This window comes from Triticum aestivum, chromosome 3B (genome assembly GCF_018294505.1).
Source record: "Triticum aestivum cultivar Chinese Spring chromosome 3B, IWGSC CS RefSeq v2.1, whole genome shotgun sequence".
NCBI classification, from domain to species: Eukaryota; Viridiplantae; Streptophyta; class Magnoliopsida; order Poales; family Poaceae; genus Triticum; species Triticum aestivum.
The window spans coordinates 35,985,913-36,006,082 of record NC_057801.1 but is presented as its reverse complement, the minus strand read 5'-3'; the positions used below and the strand labels follow the sequence as shown (position 1 = coordinate 36,006,082).

The window sequence follows — 20,170 nt, the reverse complement described above, 5'->3', positions numbered from 1 at the left end:
GATGCGCTCCAGGCTTGAAGCCCACACGCCCAACTACAGATTAATTTGGTCAAAAGTTGTACGCACTGCAGCCCATTACTAGTTGGTCAAAACGGCCTGTTTAGTCTAGCGAATCCCCATCGTCTACCCATTGTATCGGCGCCGACGCGACGCACGACCCTCGCTGCGTGCCTGCCTCATTCTCACGCTAGTTATAGGAGAAGGGCTGGGCGCATACGGCACTGCATAACCGGTCCTGATCGACGGCGACGGCCGAAGCAGGCAGGTTCCGTCCGCCTCCGGTGACCTTGGTGATGCTCAAGAAAATCCTACGGTCAGTCTCTCCTTTGTTGATTTATATCATACGCGTTACTGGTCTATGTCAGGCAGCACCGATTTCATGACTTAGATTAAATTAGTTAGGTCAGTGATTTCTTCTTCTATCCTGGCATACCGGTATTGCAAATCAGCCATGATGCATTGGTTATATAATTTAGATTTAATCTTTCCTAAATTGTTTTTGTATTTGTGTAGTCATGAAGACGAAAACAGTATATTATTTGTCTGTAAATAACACATTTGATTTTCTGGGTAGTCAAGAACCCGATTTAAAAAAAAATGCAAATGTAACATATTTGCATTGCCCCGCTGAGTGTAAGATACTCCCTTCATTCCACAATGGAGTATATCAAAAGCATTTAATACATCTACGATGTTGACTATTTTTTCGGGTTATGGTCTCTTGGCCCCCTATGCACAAATCCTGGCTCCGCCTCTGCATTTTCATCACATGCAAACCCTCCACTTTATCAACCATATGCTTATATTTCACTTTCTACCACATGCAAACCTCCACATCAAAAACATGCAAGCCCTCCGCGCCATCTTTTTTTATTTTCACCAACAAATTGTTCCATCTCGATTTATACTCCATAAACAGAGTAGCCAGGTGTACCCAGGGAGCACATTGCATTAAAGCTAGTAACTAATGAGCTGTCCATGACACTAATTATCTATCCGGCAGTATTGTGGAAAGGAATCTCGGTACTATACTTTGCGTCCGTCACAAACAGACCCCGCTCTGCTCCTGGGCAGTGTGCGTAACAAGCCATGTGGACGTGCATAGCCCTGTTCTGCAACAAACAGCTCCTCGCTCAGCTTTTGAGCAGTGTGGGTAAGAAATGTCGAGGAGCACTGTCCACCTCGAGTTCCACGAGTGAATGATTGAATCAGTGTTAGTTGTTGTAGCAATAGCAAAAATGGATGCTATATAAACCCTCCTAGCTAGGGAAGTAATCAACACACAAACACAACACCAGCCTCATAGCAAGAGATAGAGAAAGCAATGGCTGCTAAGTCTTCACAGACGATGACAATCCCCACCGACGCCGAGCTAATCAAGGCGCAGTGTGACACCCGGATAATTAAGCTACAGTAATCCTCTGCTAATGACACAACGTCACCACAATTACTGTTGATAAATTCACGTTGATTCAAACTCCGTTCAAATTTAATTTTTAAAATCAGGTCAAACTTTAAAAGATTTCAAATGTCAAAACTAAAATGTTCGTCATGTGGCAAATAATTCCTAATTAATTATGGTCGAGAAACCAACATTTTATAAAGTGGCTAAGTGCCCCAAAATAATTAAATCAGTGGCTAAAACAATAATTTAGATGCTTTTTAAATTATAAAAATTCCAAATATTTTTATCTAAGTGCCAAACTTTTTGTGGCACTGCTATATAATGTAATGTTATTTATGGGACTAGTTACATATTTTCATAAAAGCCAACTAGTGGCTAAAGGAATTACAAAACAGAATTCATAGAGGAAAAAAAGATTAGTAATAAAAAGAAAGGTAGAAAAGTGAAACGGCCACATGGCACTTTGCACTTAGGCCTGCACAGTGCCAGTGCAGCCCAGCCGGCCCAGCCTGCCTCGCCCGCCCGTCGTCTTCCCCCCTTCTGTTCCTCGATGCGCTGGATGCCTGTGCGTCGTCCATGGAGTGGGATGCCGCACGCGTCAGCCATCCGCCGCTCCCCTGTCGCCTTCTAGGTCACCTCGACCTAACCCTAGCGCCCCTAGTTCCCCTCTTCCTTGCGCCGCTCCTCTCTTTCCCCTCTCCCTCGAGCGCAACCGTTGCCGCCGCCTGCTCGCCCGCGTTGCCACCGGCGTCCTCGACAACCGAAACCGCGCTCGGAAGAACCGCCGTCATCTCCTACATCACCTGAGGAAATCCGTTGGAGCTCAACGTCTCCGCATCGAGCTCCACGACGCCGTCTTCAACCTCTGCCCCGCCGGAACTCACCGTGCGATTTGTCAACTCCTGCGCTTCCCCGAGCCCACTGATCAGCGCTCCCTCTCCGTGGTGAGCTCCGCCCCGAAAACCCCATGTCTGCATCGTGAATCCGTGCCGTAGCTCGCCGTTGCCATTACCGTGCCCGTGTCGCTGCTGCTCGACTTGCCGACGTGGCCACGACCATCGTGGGCCTCGCCCAACCCCAGCACCGTGCTCCTGGTGCTCCTAGCAGCACGACGCACCCTCGCACGCCTCACCTCGTGCCCCGTAGCGCCGTCTCTGCCCCTCCTTCCCGAACGCCACTGCCGCTCTTCGTCGCCTTTCCGGCCAACTCCGACGACGCCACCAGTCCCAGTCGACGCGCGGTCGTCTGGCCGTTCGAACGCGCCCAGCCGCGCTTCGATCTGTGCCCTGTGTACGATTTCTGGCGAGACCCGTGCATCTCCGCCGCTGGTTTGGTCGCTGCCGACGCAACACCGGCGACGCTGACATGTCCGGCCGGGTTAGTTGCTAATGCCCCTAATTAGTTAACCCAATGTGACTGACCATCAGGCCCCACTGCCCTAATTAAAATTTGGTTTAACTAAATACTAATTAAACTACCAAATGTGCCACTCACATATGGGGCCCTCCCTTTAATTAACCCACAGTAAAATTTGCCTCTATTAATTAGTCTGTGTGAATGACAGGTGGGACCCAACTACTATTCTAGTGGATAAGGCCATCTCAGTCAGCTGCTGAGTCAGCAGCTGGGCCCACTAGTAAGCCTTTGCTGACTGGGTAGTTGACTCAGTCAACTGGCCCTACTGTCAGACACACGTGTATCCCCTGGGTACACTCTCTGTGTATCCATAGCAATTAAGTTTAATATATATTTTTGAATTAAAATAATTCCAGATAATTCAAAAATGATTTAAACTTCGAAAAATCATATAAAATAATCCGTAACTCAGATGAAAATACTTTGTACATGAAAGTTGCTCAGAACGACGAGACGACGTAGTCTGTTCATGCACCACACGTCCTTAGCATAGCGAACCTGCAACAATCCCCTCCGGTCCGTCTGTTCGAAAACGTGAAACAACGGGAATACTTTCCCGGATGATTCCCCACTTCACCGGTATCACCTGCTACTGTGTTATGTCACCACTAGCACCGCGTATTGCCATGTTATGCTTTGTGATGATTTGATTTCTTAGTTATTTATTGTGTTCCCTCTCCGTTACTTCTTTTCGGTAGACCCTGAGACTGCCGGTGACCTCCAGTTCGACTACGGTGTTGACGACCCCTCCTTTTTGCCAGAACAACCTGGCAAGCAACCCCCCCTTTGATCAACCAGATATCGCCCACTCTCTTCTCTCTTATTCTTGCATTAGGTTTTCTACTGTTGTTGATTCGCTAGCTCCTATTCTATTGCATAGCCTGTCATTGTTCCTACAATTGTTGATACCTTTACCTGCTATCCTAATGCTTAGTATAGGTTGCTAGTATTACATCAGTGGACCTACACTCTTGTTCGTCTGCCATGCTATACTACTGGGTCGTGATCACTTCGGGAGGTGATCACGAGTTTATACTATATACTATTACATAATGATGTTACTGTTCGGAGATGTGGGCTGAAGGGGAAGTTGGTTCCACCCAAGTAGTGGTGGGCTGGGGTTCCCGAAACCTCCTGATGGTTACTTTGTGGCGAAGCGACAAGGCAGGTTGCGACCACCTAGGAGATAGGTGGGCCAGGTCCATGGTCGGCGTCCGTGGATACGCACTAACCAACTACGCGGGAACAGTTATGGGCAGTCGACGGCGTGGTATCAGCTGAAACCTTCTTCACGTCAGCAACTGAGTGGCACACACCGAATTGGACTGGAACACCTACTCTTGTATTAGGAGGCTAGGTCTGCTTACCGGCCACGTACGCAACGTGCAGGTGTGCGACGGGCGATTGGCCCAGACCCCTGCGTGCATAGGATTTAGACCGGCGTACTGACCTCTCTCTGTTGTGCCTAGGTAGGGTTGCGATGTGTTCATCTTCCGAGGCCTGGCATGACCTAGGAAAGTGTGTCCGACCAGAGGGATCGAGCGTGTTGGGTTATGTGGTGCACCCCTGGAGGGAAGTTTATCTATTTGAATAGCCCTATCCCTCGGTAAAAGGACGACCCAGAGTTGTATTCTGACCTTATGACAACTAGAACTGGATACTTAATAAAACACACCTCTTACAAGTTCCAGAGATAACCCGTTGATCGCTTTCCCACAGGGCAACGAGGGGAGGATCGCCGGGTAGGATTATGCTACGCAATGTTACTTGGTGAACTTACCAGCTACTCTCTTCTACATGCTTCAAGATGGAGGCTGCCAGAACTGCAGTCTTTGATAGGACTAGCTATCCCCTTCTTATTCGGACATTCTACAATTCAGTCCATATATACTATCTATTTTATTGATACCGATGCATTTGTAGTGTAGATCCTTGCTTGCGAGTACTTTGGATGAGTACTCACGGTTGCTTTGCTCCCTCTTTTCCCCCTTTTCCATTCTTCTTGGATGTCGCAACCAGATGTTGGAGCCCAAGAGCCAGACGCCACGGACGACGACTCCTACTACATTGGAGGTGCCTACTACTACGTCCAGGCCGACGACGACCAGGAGTAGTTAGGAGAATCCCAAGCTAGCCATCTTATGCCACCTTGTTTAACTTATGTCTGTATTCAGATATTGTTGCTTCTGCTGACTCGTTTATGATCGAGCACTTGTATTCGAGCCCTCGAGGCCCCTGGCTTGTAATATGATGCTTGTAATACTTATTTGTTTTTAGAGTTGTGTTGTGATATCTTCCTATGAGCCCCTGATCTTGATCGTACATGTTTGTGTGCATGATTAGTGTACGGTCAAATCGGGGGCGCCACAAGATGGTATCAGAGCCGACTGCCTGTAGGAATCCCCCTTTCCAACTCCTTGGCCGAAGTTGAGTCTAGTCGTTGAAAAACTTTTAATAACATGGTTGTTCGGATTATGATCCCACGTCGATATTGGGTGGTAATAGGATCTTTTATTCCTCGTCTATACTCTGGGACTCTAATCTCTCTTCTATTCGGGTTAAATGATTTTACTAATTATAACTCTAGGCTCTCATACCCACTTCCTGCCGGAGAGCCCCTTCATTCCAGATGACTGGTTGCATCACCAGAAGATTCTGACGATACTCTCCGATGTTCTCCCCAGACTTGCCATCGCTTTTGCAATTCCCAACCATCGATAAATCCCTATGGATAGCTACATACACTTTGCCGTCCATACCTTCATTTCCAATTGCTCTTGTTGTTACAAGATACTCTGTAACACTTAATGATATTCTGAGAATCCATTGTGACCATTGCCTTGCAGCTCCCTTTTTTGCAAGAATACATGTACGGATAATTTCTCGCACTTACCGAGTATCCGCTCATCCCCAGTTTTTCATATGTTTCATATGATACTTTGAAATACTACCGGATCTATCGAGATTCCTCTGCAACATATTGCTCTGGAAAGTCTTGCCTGCCTGCATTATGGTTACTTTCATATGTCTAGCAATATTCACTAGCATCCCTTGTCATCATCATTTTGAGTCCGTTGATTCAATATGTTGCGAATGCTCGCAATCCTCAATCAGATCCTAGAATTCATCCTTCCGGCTCAGACATCATTTTAAACATGAGCTGGATCTTGACCAACCAAATTGCCATTGATTGCACCCCTAAGCCTACTCAACATATCCATCCCTAATCAACGCGTTTGCTTTTGATCCTTTGAATTGAAAATCATAATTCCTTTGCTTTTGAGCTTTGAATTAGTCATTTGCTTCTATAATCCAATGTATTTGCATTGTTTTCTTCCTCTGATTCTGTGCTGATGCTCACATCATCTCTGTTATGGACCGCCAGATCCTTTGTTGAATTACCATCCGACAATGTCGTTCATATACTAAACCTCGAGTAGTTCTTTCTTTGATATGTAATGCCATTGGTAGATCCTATTCTCTGATTAGCCAACCATGCTATGCTTTCGAGCTGGTGATATTTACTATTGAAGCTTGTGGTATATGTTTCCATGATGCCACGATGGGTAGAACCTATGCCTTCCTTAATATGTGTGAACTCAAAAGTTTTCACTAGTCATACTCTTCTGGTATTTTCCCAGGTAAAATTTCAACACTACAACTTCATCGAACGTGAGAAGTGAATGAAAGGTTATGCGTTGGAGAAGTGGGAGTCGACCTTGAACTTTGTGTTCATGCCCATGGACACGATGTAGATCTTCTCATCGAAGCTCCTTTTAAAATTAATTATTCCCTTGGTATAAGTTCATCTATATCTGGGATCTGGACTTTGATACGTCTCTAACGTATCTATAAATTTTGATTGTTCCATGCTATTATATTATCTGTTTTGGATGTTTAATAGGTATTTATATGCTATTTTATATTATTTTTGGGACTAACCTATTAACCGAGAGCCTAGTGCCAATTTCTGTTTTTTTGCCTATTTTAGAGTTTTGCAGAAAAGGTATATCAAACAGAGTCCAAACGGAATGAAACTTTCGTGATGATCTTTCTTGGACCAGAACAAACCAGAAGACTTGGAGATGAAATCGGAGAAGCAACAAGGCGGCCACGAGGGTGGAGGTTGTGCCCCCTACCTCGTGGGCCCCTTGTGGGTCTCATGGCCTAGTTTCTTCGCCTATATATACTCTTATACCCTGAAAACATCCAGAGAAGCCACCAAACCACTTTTCCACCGCCGCAACCTTCTGTACCCGTGAGATCCCATCTAGGGGCCTTTTTTGGTGTCCTGCCGGAGGGGGATTCGATCACGGAGGGCTTCTACATCAACACCGTTACCTCTCCGATGAAGCGTGAGTAGTTTACCACAGACCTACGGGTCCATAGCTAGTAGCTAGATGGCTTCTTCTCTCTCTTTGATTCTCAATACCATGTCCACCTCGATGTTCTTAGAGATCTATTTGATGTAATATTCTTTTGCGGTGTGTTTGCTGAGATCCAATGAATTGTGGATTTATGATCAGATTATCTATGAATATTATTTGGTTCTTCTCTGAATTCTTATATGCATGATTTGATATCTTTGCAAGTCTCTTCAAATTATCAGTTTAGTTTGGCCTACTAGATTGATCTTTCTTGCAATGGGAGAAGTGCTTAGCTTTGGGTTCAATCTTGCGATGTCCTTTCCCAGTGACAATAGGGGCAGCAAGGCACGTATTGTATTGTTGCCATCGAGGATAAAAAGATGGGGGTTTCATCATTATTTCTTGAGTTAATTCTTCTACATCATGTCATCTAACTTAATGTGTTACTCCGTTCTTATGAACTTAATACTCTAGACGTGTGCTGGATAGCGGTCGATGTGTGGAGTAATAGTAGTAGATGCAGAATCGTTTTGGTCTACTTGACACGGACGTGATGCCTATATTCATGATCATTGCCTTAGATATCGTCATAACTTTGCGATTTTCTATCAATTGCTCGGCAGTAATTTGTTCATCCACTGTAATATTTGCTATCTTGAGAGAAGCCACTAGTGAAACCTATGGCCCCCGGGTCTATATTACATCATATGAGTTTCCCATTGACTTGCCAATTTTTGTCGTCGTTCCTTATGTTGCAATCTTTACTTTCCAATCTATAAACCAAAAATGCCAAAAATATTTACTTTAACGTTTATCTATCTCTATCAGATCATACTTTTGCAAGTAACCGTGAAGGGGTTGACAACCCCTTTATCACGTTGGGTGCCAGTTGTTGATTGTTTGTGCAGGTATTCGGTGACTTGTGCGTTGTCCCCTACTGGATTGATACCTTGGTTCTCAAACTAAGGGAAATACTTACGCTACTTTGCTACATTACCCTTTCCTCTTCAAGGGAAAAACCAACGCAAGCTCAAGAGGTAGCAAGAAGGATTTCTGGCGTCGTCGCCGGGGAGATCTACGTCAAGTCAAGCCATACGAAGTACCCATCATAAACTCTTCTCTCTTGCATTACATTATTTGCCATTCGCCTCTCGTTTTCCTCTCCCTCACTTCTAAAACGATTTTCAAAAAGATTTGCATTTTCTCCACCCCTCTTCCATTCGAATTTTTCGCTTGCTTCTTGTGTGCTTGTGTGTTGGATTGCTTGCTTTGTCACGATGGCTCAAGATAATACCAAATTGTGTGACTTTTCCAATACCAACAACAATGATTTTATTAGCACACCAATTGCTCCCACTACTAATTTGAATCTTGTGAAATAAATGCCGCTTTGCTGAATCTTGTTATGAAAGATCAATTTTCCGGCCTTCCTAGTGAAGATGCCGCATCCCATCTAAACAATTTCGTTGATTTGTGTGATATGCAAAAGAAGAAAGATGTGGATAATGATATTTTTAAGTTAAACCTATTTCCGTTTTCTCTTAGAGATCGTGCTAAAATTTGGTTTTCATCTTTGCCTAAAAATAGTATTGATTCGTGGAATAAGTGTAAAGATGCTTTCATCTCTAAGTATTTTCCTCTCGCTAAGATCATCTCCCTTAGGAACGATATTTTGAATTTTAAGCAACTTGATCGTGAACAGGTTGCGCAATCTTGGGAGAGGATGAAATTGATGATACGTAATTGCCCTACACATAGTTTGAATTTGTGGATGATTATACAAATTTTTATGCTGGACTAAATTTTGCTTCTAAAAATCTTTTAGATTAGGCCGCGGGAGGCACTTTTATGGAAATCACTTTAGGAGAGGCTACTAAGCTCCTAGATATTATCATGGTTAATTATTCTCGATAGCACGCCGAAAGATCCACTAGTAAAAAAGTTCATGCGATTGAAGAGATTAATGTTTTGAGTGAAAAGATGGATGAACTTATGAAATTGTTTGCTAATAAAAGTGTTTCTTCTGATCCTAATGATATGCCTTTGTCCACTTTGATTGAGAATAATAATGAATCTATGGATGTGAATTTTGTTGGTAGGAACAATTTTGGTAACATTACGTATAGAGGTAATTTTAATCCTAGGCCGTTTCCTAGTAATTCCTATAATAATTATGGCAATTCCTACAACAATTCCTATGGAAATTTTAATAAGATGCCCTTTGATTTCGAGAATAGTGTTAAAGAATTTATGAGTTCGCAAAAGAATTTTAATGCTTTGATTGAAGAAAATTTCTCAAGATTGATGATTTGTCTAGGAACGTGGATAGAATTTCTCTTGATGTTGATTCTCCAACCTAAGCATGATATCAATGAGTCTCTCAAGGCCATGAGAATTTCCATTGATGAGTGCAAAGAAAGAACCGCTAAGATGCATGCTAAAAAATATTGGTTTATAAAAGCGTGTTCTTCTAGTTTTCATGATAATAATGATGAAGATCTAAAAGTGATTGATGTGACTCCTATTAAATCTTTGTTTTCCAGTGTGAATCTTGATAAAGATGGGATTGGAGATGAGTCAACTTTAGTTAAAAGGCGTCCCAATGATTTGGACCTTTTAGATCTAGATGCAAATATTGATAAAAGTGGGATTGGAGACTTCAAGACTTTAAGTAGCATGCAATGAACTGTGGCACCCCGGCTCAGAGAAAACTGGAACGCCCCGTATTTCAGCCCAGAGATCGAGATGAAGTCTTCTGGAATATGGCACTGCTTAGCATAGAACAAACCAGCTCTTATAATATTACACGAATATGAATACAAGGTCTCCGATATTACAATGAATAACATCGGTACGGCGACACTACGCCATCCTCAGTTGCTCTATGCAAGCACCAGAACAACTCGAAGCAGCGGAATAACTCTAGCAGCAGAACAACGACGATGGTGGTGAACTCCACTCCGCAGGGACTCTGGCTGGAACGCTTATCCTAGCTCGCACGAACAGAAACCACGGCAAGCAATCAAATCCGGCATGACCTGCAAATTGGCATGACACGCCAGGTCAGTACATTGAATGTACTTGCAAGCTCACAATAACCAGAAGCATTCAAGACAGACAACAACATGGCAATTACAGGTTAAACAAGAATTATCATGATATCATCATAGCAACATGGCATGACCAACATAAACATGATACAACTATCTCAACATGAACATATTAACCCAACAATACTAGCATGCAACATGATGACACTATATGCACCACTTATTCTACTCGGGTTACCTCGTAACCAACACATGCATCACTTACCAACCTCGGACATCACACGATTATCTCAGGATCAAATCAAGCTTGGTATAAACAATACCGTAGTAATCAGTAAATGACCACAAGGAGCTTGACCTTTACCCACGATTCTCATACAACAACAACACGAATATACAACAACTCGGTATCCTCGATACCACTGTGATCTTTCCGGCGATCACAACCCGACCAACAAATGGCCCGTGATCCTTACGGCGATCACAACCCGACCACTAAATGGCCCGTGATCCTTACGACGATCACAACCCGACCACTAAATGGCCCGTGATCCTTACGGCGATCACAGCCAACTTATCTCATTATTATTAAGCACATTATTCTTATTACTGTTGACTCATGGTGTGACCTACTTTCGACCTGGGCCCTTATCCGCGGGCGCGACTATCGATAGATTTAATATACACTCTGTAGAGGTTAGTACACTGTACCCACACCACGGAACCCATGGCCTCGCACTCCCATTCGGGTGGACCAACAACGTTCCGACAAAATCGATCTACTGCCATGACACTCTCCCGGCCACTCCGACTCACTCCCCACTGAGCTAAGTCATGGGTGGCCCCGTGTCTACCTCCAGACACAATGGCCACCGTTGTGGCCCGTCCCACACGGGGACACGGATCCAAAAACTCAAACAACTCAACAACAGGCACACAAGGTTATGCCTGCTTACCAAGCCAGGGTACAGCACACCCATAACCTTCCCTCGTTTGAGGCACTGGCGAGAGGCACGACAATAGACCCAGTTAGGATCGTCCCATACCGGTAAGCGTGGTTGCACTGGTTAGCATCGATTCAACGACACCATGACTCAGCCAACAGTTGTTCAAGTTCAATTTAATCCAGTTAACTTGAATGCAAATATGCTGAGCCATGATAAAATGCATGAACATGATATCAACATAATCATGAGGGTATCACATAACTTTCCACCATATCAACAATAAATCATATCCACTGAGCATCGCATACTGACTAGCATGACCATCTCCAACATCAACATGTACTACTAGCAAGCATAAACATATGAAAGGTAATACTAGCAGGTATAACATGGTCACAGAGTACAAGACAACATAGCACAAAAGTGAACATGCAAATCTGAACATCACCGGAACAACGGTAACCATCTTTTCAAGAAGCAAACATTTATTAAATATTCAAGTTGAAAACCATGGCTACTGCATGACTATCATGCAAGTGGGTATTGTGCCTTGCCTGGGGATGAAGAAGGCACCGGGGAGAAGTGCGAGAAACTCACGGAATGAATCACCGGAAAACATTCTCTCTCGGAGGGAGCTGATTAATGGCAGGGGCAAAATGGTCATTTTAAGTATGCCAAAACATAATGAAAGTGACACCAAGAGAGAGGGCTCGACAAAAAAAGAAGTGAGCGTTGGTTTCACTTTATTTGGAGTTACGGATAAAAAGTTATGGAGGGTTGAAGCTCAGGGACTTTTCTGCAAAAATTTCTTCAGCAAACAGGTCCCTGAGTGGATAGGGCAGAAGCGTAAAATTAGAAATACGCTTTCGGCAAATGAAAACGCACACACAGAAGGCGTCTTCACTTATCTAACGTGGCCCTTGACCAGTCAACGGGCCAGAGGCAGGGCCGGGCGTCAGGGCCGCCGACAGGTGGGGTCGCGGGGCCTGCCTGGACAGGTCAACGCCCCACCTGGCCATCTCATTCTTCCTCTCGACAGAAGTAGGGGAGAGGCGAGGCCGTGCATCGCTGGCGATGGACTGGGCAGCTCCGGCCGTCCCCGATGGAGCTGGGACCACCGACGGGCGCGGAACGGAGTGCTGCTCCCTCCTGGAGTAGCAGCAGGCGCTGGGGAGGCCTGGAGTTCATGGCGGTTGGCGGGGGCCGACGGCAGTGGCGGCGGTTGACCTTGGGGCACGCGGCTAGGGGTACTACGGCGACGAGGGGAAGGATTGGGGAGGGTCACCGGAGCATGGGGAGGACGTGGGTGAGGTCAGTGGGTGGAGAAGGGGACCGGGGAGCTCGAATTTGAGCCGAGCTTCGCGGCGGCCATGGCGATGCTGAGGGGCACAGAGAGCTCCTCGAGCTCGGGGAAGAAGCTAGGCGGGGCTAGAGGAGGTGCAGGAGGCCAATGGTGAGCTCGGGAGGCTCGGGGGATGGCTATATATAGCCGGGCGAGAGGGAGTCGCGCTGGCGTCGCCGTGTATGTGTGGCCGGCACCACGGACTCGTGCTTGCGTGCATGAGCTCGGGGAAGACGACGGCGAGGCACATGGAGAACTTCATGGGGAGGAGGAGGCCAAAGGAGCACGGGGAAGAAGGCGACAACGACGAAGAGATCCAAACCACCACTATGCTCTCGTGGGCGTGCGGCGGTTTGCGTCGGTGAGCAAGCTGCCGGAGGGGGAGAGGGGTCCAGGAGAACAGCGACGACGCGAGGAGCACGTTGGACATCTTCACAAGCGCGAAGCCGACGAGAGGAGGAGGGGGTCCAGCACAAACAGTGCTCTGGACACGCCACAGCACATAGAGCGCACGCACAGGCATGCCATCATCGTAGTCACCATGTGAACATGGGCATTTAATGCTCTACAGTGCCCAAAACATTGTCTAGATGTAAGTTCCTCCAGGGTAGGTCTCAACTACGGTGGTAACTTGGTTAAACAGTCTTTGGGTAAATAGTTAGTGAGCTCTGAAGTTTACTGCAGTAAACTTTATCAGCTCAATGTGATCAACAGGGAGCTGCTAAGGGCCAAATAAGTTGTCTGGGGTGTTTAGGATAGGAAGGACTACAATCCTGGGGAGCTTGGGAAGAAATGGACCAAGCTAAATCATAGTTGCTTCACAACTGCATATTTGGTCCAAAAATGAAGATCAACAAGATGCACTCACATGGAGTGTCCACTTGAGCTCAAATTGGGCAAGGCTTAGTCATTTGGACATATGAATATGTTGTAAAAAGCTCATGCCAAATGGACAAACCAAAATAGCACTTGCTTCGCAAACATCATTTCTGTCCAGAAACTTGGAATAATATTGGTGATCAAATAGCTCATTTAAATGATGCCAAAATGGGTGTAGATATGTTATATGGGTATAAGAATGATCTGGTAATTTATCAGGATTTTTGAAGCAATATAAAATACACTTGCTTCACAACCTGAAAATATTGCCAAAATCAAATATTTACTCCTGTGCTCACATAGATGATTGGATGGGGCTGCAAATAGGCGGAGGGGGTTAATATGAGCACATTAAGGACTGTGCAAATGTTCAACTCATTTTGGTACTCCTAGCTAGTACTTCCTTCACAAAGTCTTCTGTTTGACAGAAACTTTGAAAAATCACTGAGGAAGATTGGCTAGGCAAATAAATTTGAAATTGTGCATGAGGCCATTATTTGGACATATAAACATGCCCAAAAAGGTTGGTAGCCACTAGAAAAATATAAATGACACTTCCTTCACAAAGTGCCATTCAGGGCAGAATAGAAAAAGAAATATTGGGGAATTATTTTTGAACATCGCAATGAAACGTTTTGCCATATTTGATCAAGATATGACCCAAACAATTTATGAGAATTATTTGGGAATTTTTGGAGTGATGGAAATATAGGTTGCTTCACAACCTAGGGCAATTTGAGTTATTCCTTTAATAGAAAAGGAATATTCCCAATAAAAAAGAATATTGGGATTTGGGCTAGGATGAAAATGACAGGGTCTAGGGAGGGATTTGGGAATGACAAGCCACTCTGGAAACAAAGAAGAGGGCATCTTCTTCTTTTTCCAGACCACAAAGCCACGGAAAAAGAAAACTCAGGCAAAAACCTCGGAAAAACAAAGAAAAAGAAAGAGACAAAAATCAGGCCCACTCTTTTGGATTTCAATGAATTTAATTATCATAATTTTTCTTTAATAGATTGTATTTCCTTATTGCAATCTGTGTTAAATTCTCCTCATGCTTATAATCAAAACAAAGCTTTTACTGAACATATCATTGATGCTATGATGCAATATTTTGAAGAAAAGCTTGAATTAGAAGTTTCTATCCCTAGAAAAATTTATGATGAGTGGGAACCTACTATTAAGATTAAGATTAAAAATTATGAATTATATGCTTTGTGTGATTTGGGTGCTAGTGTTTCCACGATTCCCAAAATTTTATGTGATGTGTTAGGTTTTCATGAATTTGATGATTGTTCTTTAAATTTACATCTTGCGGATTCCACTATTAAGATACCTATGGGAATAATTAATGATGTTTTTATTGTTGCAATTAGGAATTATGTGGCCGTAGATTTCGTTGTTCTTGATATAGATTGCAATCCTACATGTCCTATTATTCTTGGTAGACCTTTCCTTAAAACGATTGGTGTAATTATTGATATGAAAGAGGAAACATTAGATTCCAATTTCTGTTAAGGAAAGGCACGGAACACTTTACTAGGAAGAAAATTAAATTTCCATATGAATCTATTATGAGAGACACTTATGGATTGCATACCAAAGATGTCAATACTTAGATCTACTCATGTTTTTATGCCTAGCTAAGGGCGTTAAATGATAGCGCTTGTTGGGAGGCAACCCAATTTTATTTTTGTTCTTTGATTTTTGTTCCTGTTTAGTAATAAATAATTCATCTAGCCTCTGGTTAGATGTAGTTTTCTGTTTAATTAGTGTTTGTGCCAAGTTAAACCTTTAGGATGGCTTACGGTGATATTTGGGTTGATCCTGCTGAAAATCAGAAACTTTTGCGCCCAGTAAATTAGTTTTGATAATTCGCAGAAACGTGATTTTTATCTGATTCATTTTGCTCTGGATTGGTACACAAATTTCTCAGGTTTTTCAAATTTGGCTGGATTTTTGGAGTTACGGAAGTATTCGATAGTTACAGATTACTACAGACTGTTCTGTTTTTGACAGATTCTGTTTTTCGCGTGTTGTTTGCTTATTTTGATGAATCTATGGGTAATATCGGGGGGGGGGGGGTATGAACCATGAAAAGTTGGAATACAATACATATTACACCAATATAAATAAATAATGAGTTTGCAACAGTACCTTAAAGTGGTGATTCATTTTTTTATACTAACGGAGCTCATGAGATTTTCTGTTGAGTTTTGTGTTGTGAAGTTTTCAAGTTTAGGGTAAGGATTTGATGGACTATGGAATAAAGCGTGGCAAGAGCCTAAGCTTGTGGATTCCCAATGCACCCCAAGGTAATATTCAAGGACAACCAAAATCCTAAGCTTGGGGATGCCCCGAAAGGCATCCCCTCTTTCGTCTTCGTCTATCGGTAACTTTACTTGAGGCTATATTTTTATTCACCACATGACATGCGCTTTGCTTGGAGCATCTTGTATGATTTGAGTCTTTGATTTTTAGTTTATCACAATCATCCTTGTTGTACACACCTTTTTGGAGAGACACGCATGAATCGTGATTTATTAGAATACTCTATGTGCTTCACTTATATCTTTTGAGCTAGACAATATTGCTCTAGTACTTCACTTATTATATCGTTTTAGAGCACGACGGTGGCTTTATTTTATCAAAATTGTTGAACTCTCATGCTTCACTTATATTATTTTGAGAGTCTTTTATAACATCATGGTAATTTTCTTTGGTTATAAATTTAGTCCTAATATGATGGGCATCCAAGATGGATATAATAAAAGCTTTCATATAAAGTGCAGAATACTATGAGAAGTTTGATTCTTTATGATTGTTTTGAGATATGAAGATGGTGATATTAGAGTCATGCTAGTGGAATAGTTGTGAATTTGAGAGATACTTGTGTTAAAGTTTGTGATTCCCGTAGCATGCACGTATGGTGAACCATTATGTGATGAAGTCGGAGCATGATTTATTTATTGACTGTCTTCCTTATGAGTGGTCGTCGGTGACGAGCGATGGTCTTTTCCTATCAATGTATCCCCCTAGGAGCATGCCCATAGTACTTTGTTTCGATAACTAATAGATTTTTGCAATAAGTATGTGAGTTCTTTATGACTAATGTTGAGTCCTTGGATTATGCACACTCTCACTACTAGGGAAAACCTTATACACAGAACTTTAGTAGTAGCGCGGGTCAAAAAAGCATGCTAGAGCTAAGTAGCAGTAGCGCGCCTATGCAAACCGCGCTACAGATAAAGTTCTAGTAGTAGCGCGCCTTATTCCAAACTCGCTACTACTAAAATTCCCACGGCTTAGCCGATAGGCTACACATATTAGTAGCGATCTATATCGAACCGCGCTACCACTACTTGCTTTGTAGCAGCGAGTTTTATTCTACACTCGCTACTGCTAAAGGATATAAAATTAAATGGAAAGAAAATAGAAAAGTAATTGAAAATGAAATAAATAGAAGAAGGTGAAAGGAAAAAATAAAATGTGAAGAAAAATAAATGAAAAAGGGAAAAAAGAGAAAGGTGTAGCAGTAGCGCGTATCCCAGAAAGCATTGTAGCTAACTTATCAGTACCTAGCTTTTTGGAACGCGCTACTGCTACTTCTGACTTAACCACACGTTTCCTTCCCCACGGCTGCTTTCCCCAAATCCAATCCTCCGCTCTCGCCGTCGCCGTTTCCCGTCGGCCGCCGCGCGCTCTTCGCACACCCTCGACATCGTCCCCGACCCCGGATTCGACGCCGCCCCCGCCCCCGACCTCGACGCCGCCCCGGACGCCGCCCCCGACCCCGACCTCGACGCCGCCCTCCGCCGCGCCCCCGAGCCCCGACCCGACCTCGACGCCGCCTGCCCCTCCCTCGCCGCATGCACTCGAGGTGAGCACGCCTGCTCCTCCCTCTCCCCTACCTATGCCTAGGGTTTCTTCAAATTTTAGTTGCATCAAATTAGTTAGGGTTTATGTAAGGGTGCAAACGAATCGGATGCGGATGCGGCTCAAATTAGTTAGGGTTCATGTAAGGGTGGAAACGAATCAAATTTCTAAGATGAATCATAAAACGAGTAAAATTTGACCACTTATTTCACTTTTAAGTTGGATAATTGGAATATCCGCTACCACTTTCCACACCCTAGGTTCATAAAATTAGATGGTAATTAGGGCAGTAGTTCCTAGGTGCAAATTAGTTAGTAGGAACTAGGTACTAATTAGGTACTAGTTTATTTTTATTTTTATTAAGTTTATTTTTAGTGAGAACTAGTTGAATTAATAGAACTAGTTGAAGATGTCACATTTGTTGTTATTTTTTTAAGTTAATGCAAATTTTCCCGCATCGACATCGACGATGCCTATCCCGCATCCTCGTCGTCGACTCGGTGGAGGACGCCTGCTTGACCAGATGGACCATGTCCGGGACTGGGCTCCGCCGGGATGGTATTGGGAGGCGCTACCTACCGGGGGGCTCAGCTTGGTAAGGAGTCAGCTCATCATTGACCCGAACCTTCTTTGGTGGCGGTTGTTGGAAATATGCCCTAGAGGCAATAATAAATTGGTTATTATTATTATTATATTTCCTTCTTCATGATAATCGTTTATTATCCATGCTATAATTGTATTGATAGGAAACTCAGATACATGTGTGGATACATAGACAACACCATGTCCCTAGTAAGCCTCTAGTTGACTAGATCGTTTATCAATAGATGGTTACGGTTTCCTGACCATGGACATTGGATGTCATTGATAACAGGATCACATCATTAGGAGAATGATGTGATGGACAAGACCCAATCCTAAGCCTAGCACAAAGATCGTGTAGTTCGCATGCTAAAGCTTTTCTAATGTCAAGTATCATTTCCTTAGACCATGAGATTGTGCAACTCCTGGATACCGTAGGAATGCTTTGGGTGTACCAAACGTCACAACGTAACTGGGTGGCTATAAAGGTACACTACGGGTATCTCCGAAAGTGTCTGTTGGGTTGGCACGAATCGAGACTGGGATTTGTCACTCTGTGTGACGGAGAGGTATCTCTGGGCCCACTCGGTAGGACATCATCATAATGTGCACAATGTGACCAAGGGGTTGATCACGGGATGATGTGTTACGGAACGAGTAAAGAGACTTGCCGGTAACGAGATTGAACAAGATATCAGGATACCGACGATCGAATCTCGGGCAAGTACTATACCGCTAGACAAAGGGAATTGAATACGGGATTGATTGATTGAATTCTCGACATCGTGGTTCATCCAATGAGATCATCGTGGAACATGTGGGAGCCAACATGGGTATCCAGACTCCGCTGTTGGTTATTGGCCGGAGAGTTGTCTCGGTCATGTCTACGTGTCTCCCGAACCCGTAGGGTCTACACAATTAAGGTTCGATGACGCTAGGGTTATAGGGAATAGATATACGTGCTTATCGAATGTTGTTAGGAGTCCCGGATGAGATCCCGGACGTCACGAGGAGTTCTGGAATGGTCCGGAGGTAAAGATTTATATATGGGAAGTCCTGTTTTGGTCACCGGAAAAGTTTCGGGTGCTATCGGTAATGTACCGGGACCACCGGGAGGTTCCCGGGGGTCTACCAAGTGGGGCCACCGGCCCCAGAGGGCAGCATGGGCCAAGTGTGGGAGGGGACCAACCCCAGGTGGGCTGGTGCGCCCCCCACCAGGGCCCAAGGTGCCTAGGGTTTGGGGAGGGGGCGCCTCCACATTACTTGGGGGACAAGTTTCCCCCTCTCCCCCTTGGCCGCCACCCTAGATGGGTTTTGGGGCAGCCGCACCCCTTGGGGTGGGAACCCTAGAGGGGGCGCAGCCCCCTCCCTCTCCCCTATATATAGTTGAGGTCTTTGGGGCTGCAAAGACAAGAGTTTCCACCTCTCCCTGGCGCAGCCCTACCTCTCTTCCTCCTCCTCTCCCGCGGTGCTTGGTGAAGCCCTGCAGGATTGCCGCGCTCCTCCACCACCACCACGCCGTCGTGCTGTTGCTGGACGGAGTCTTCCCCAACCTCTCCCTCTCTCCTTTCTGGATCAAGGCATGGGAGACGTCACCGGGCTGCATGTGTGTTGAACGCGGAGGTGCCATCCGTTCGGCACTAGGATCATCTGTGATTTGAATCACGACGAGTATGACTCCATCAATCCCGTTCACTTGAACGCTTCCGCTTAGCAATCTACAAGTGTATGTAGATGCACTCTCCTTCCCTTCGTTGCTAGATTACTCCATAGATTCATCTTGGTGTTGCGTAGAAAATTTTGAATTTCTGCTACATTCCCCAACAGTGGCATTATGAGCTAGGTCTATGCGTAGTTTCTATGCACAAGTAGAACACAAGTTGTTGTGGGTGTTGATTTTGTTCAATATGCTTACCGATACTAGTCCAATCTTGTTTCGACGGTATTGTGGGATGAAGCAGCCCGGACCGACCTTACACGTACACTTACGTGAGACAGGTTCCACCGACTGACATGCACTTGTTGCATAAGGTGGGTAGGAGGTGCTAGTCTCTCCCACTTTAGTCGGATCGGATTCGATGAAAAGGGTCCTTATGAAGGGTAAATAGCACTTGACATATCACGTTGTGGTTTGGCGTAGGTAAGAAACGTTCTTGCTAGAAACCAATAGCAGCCACGTAAAACATGCAAACAACAATTAGAGGACGTCTAACTTGTTTTTGCAGGGTATGCTATGTGATGTGATATGGCCAAAAGTTTGTGATGAATGACATATGTGATGTATGAGATTGATCATGTTCTTGTAA

At 44.3% G+C, this 20,170-nt stretch overlaps 1 pseudogene; it reads left to right on the top strand.

The window, feature by feature from the left end:
* The first annotated feature begins 1,324 nt into the window (after window positions 1–1,324).
* The window catches only part of LOC123064599 (flavonoid O-methyltransferase-like protein Os11g0303600), a 62,286-nt pseudogene continuing 43,440 nt past the window's right edge, over window positions 1,325–20,170 (top strand).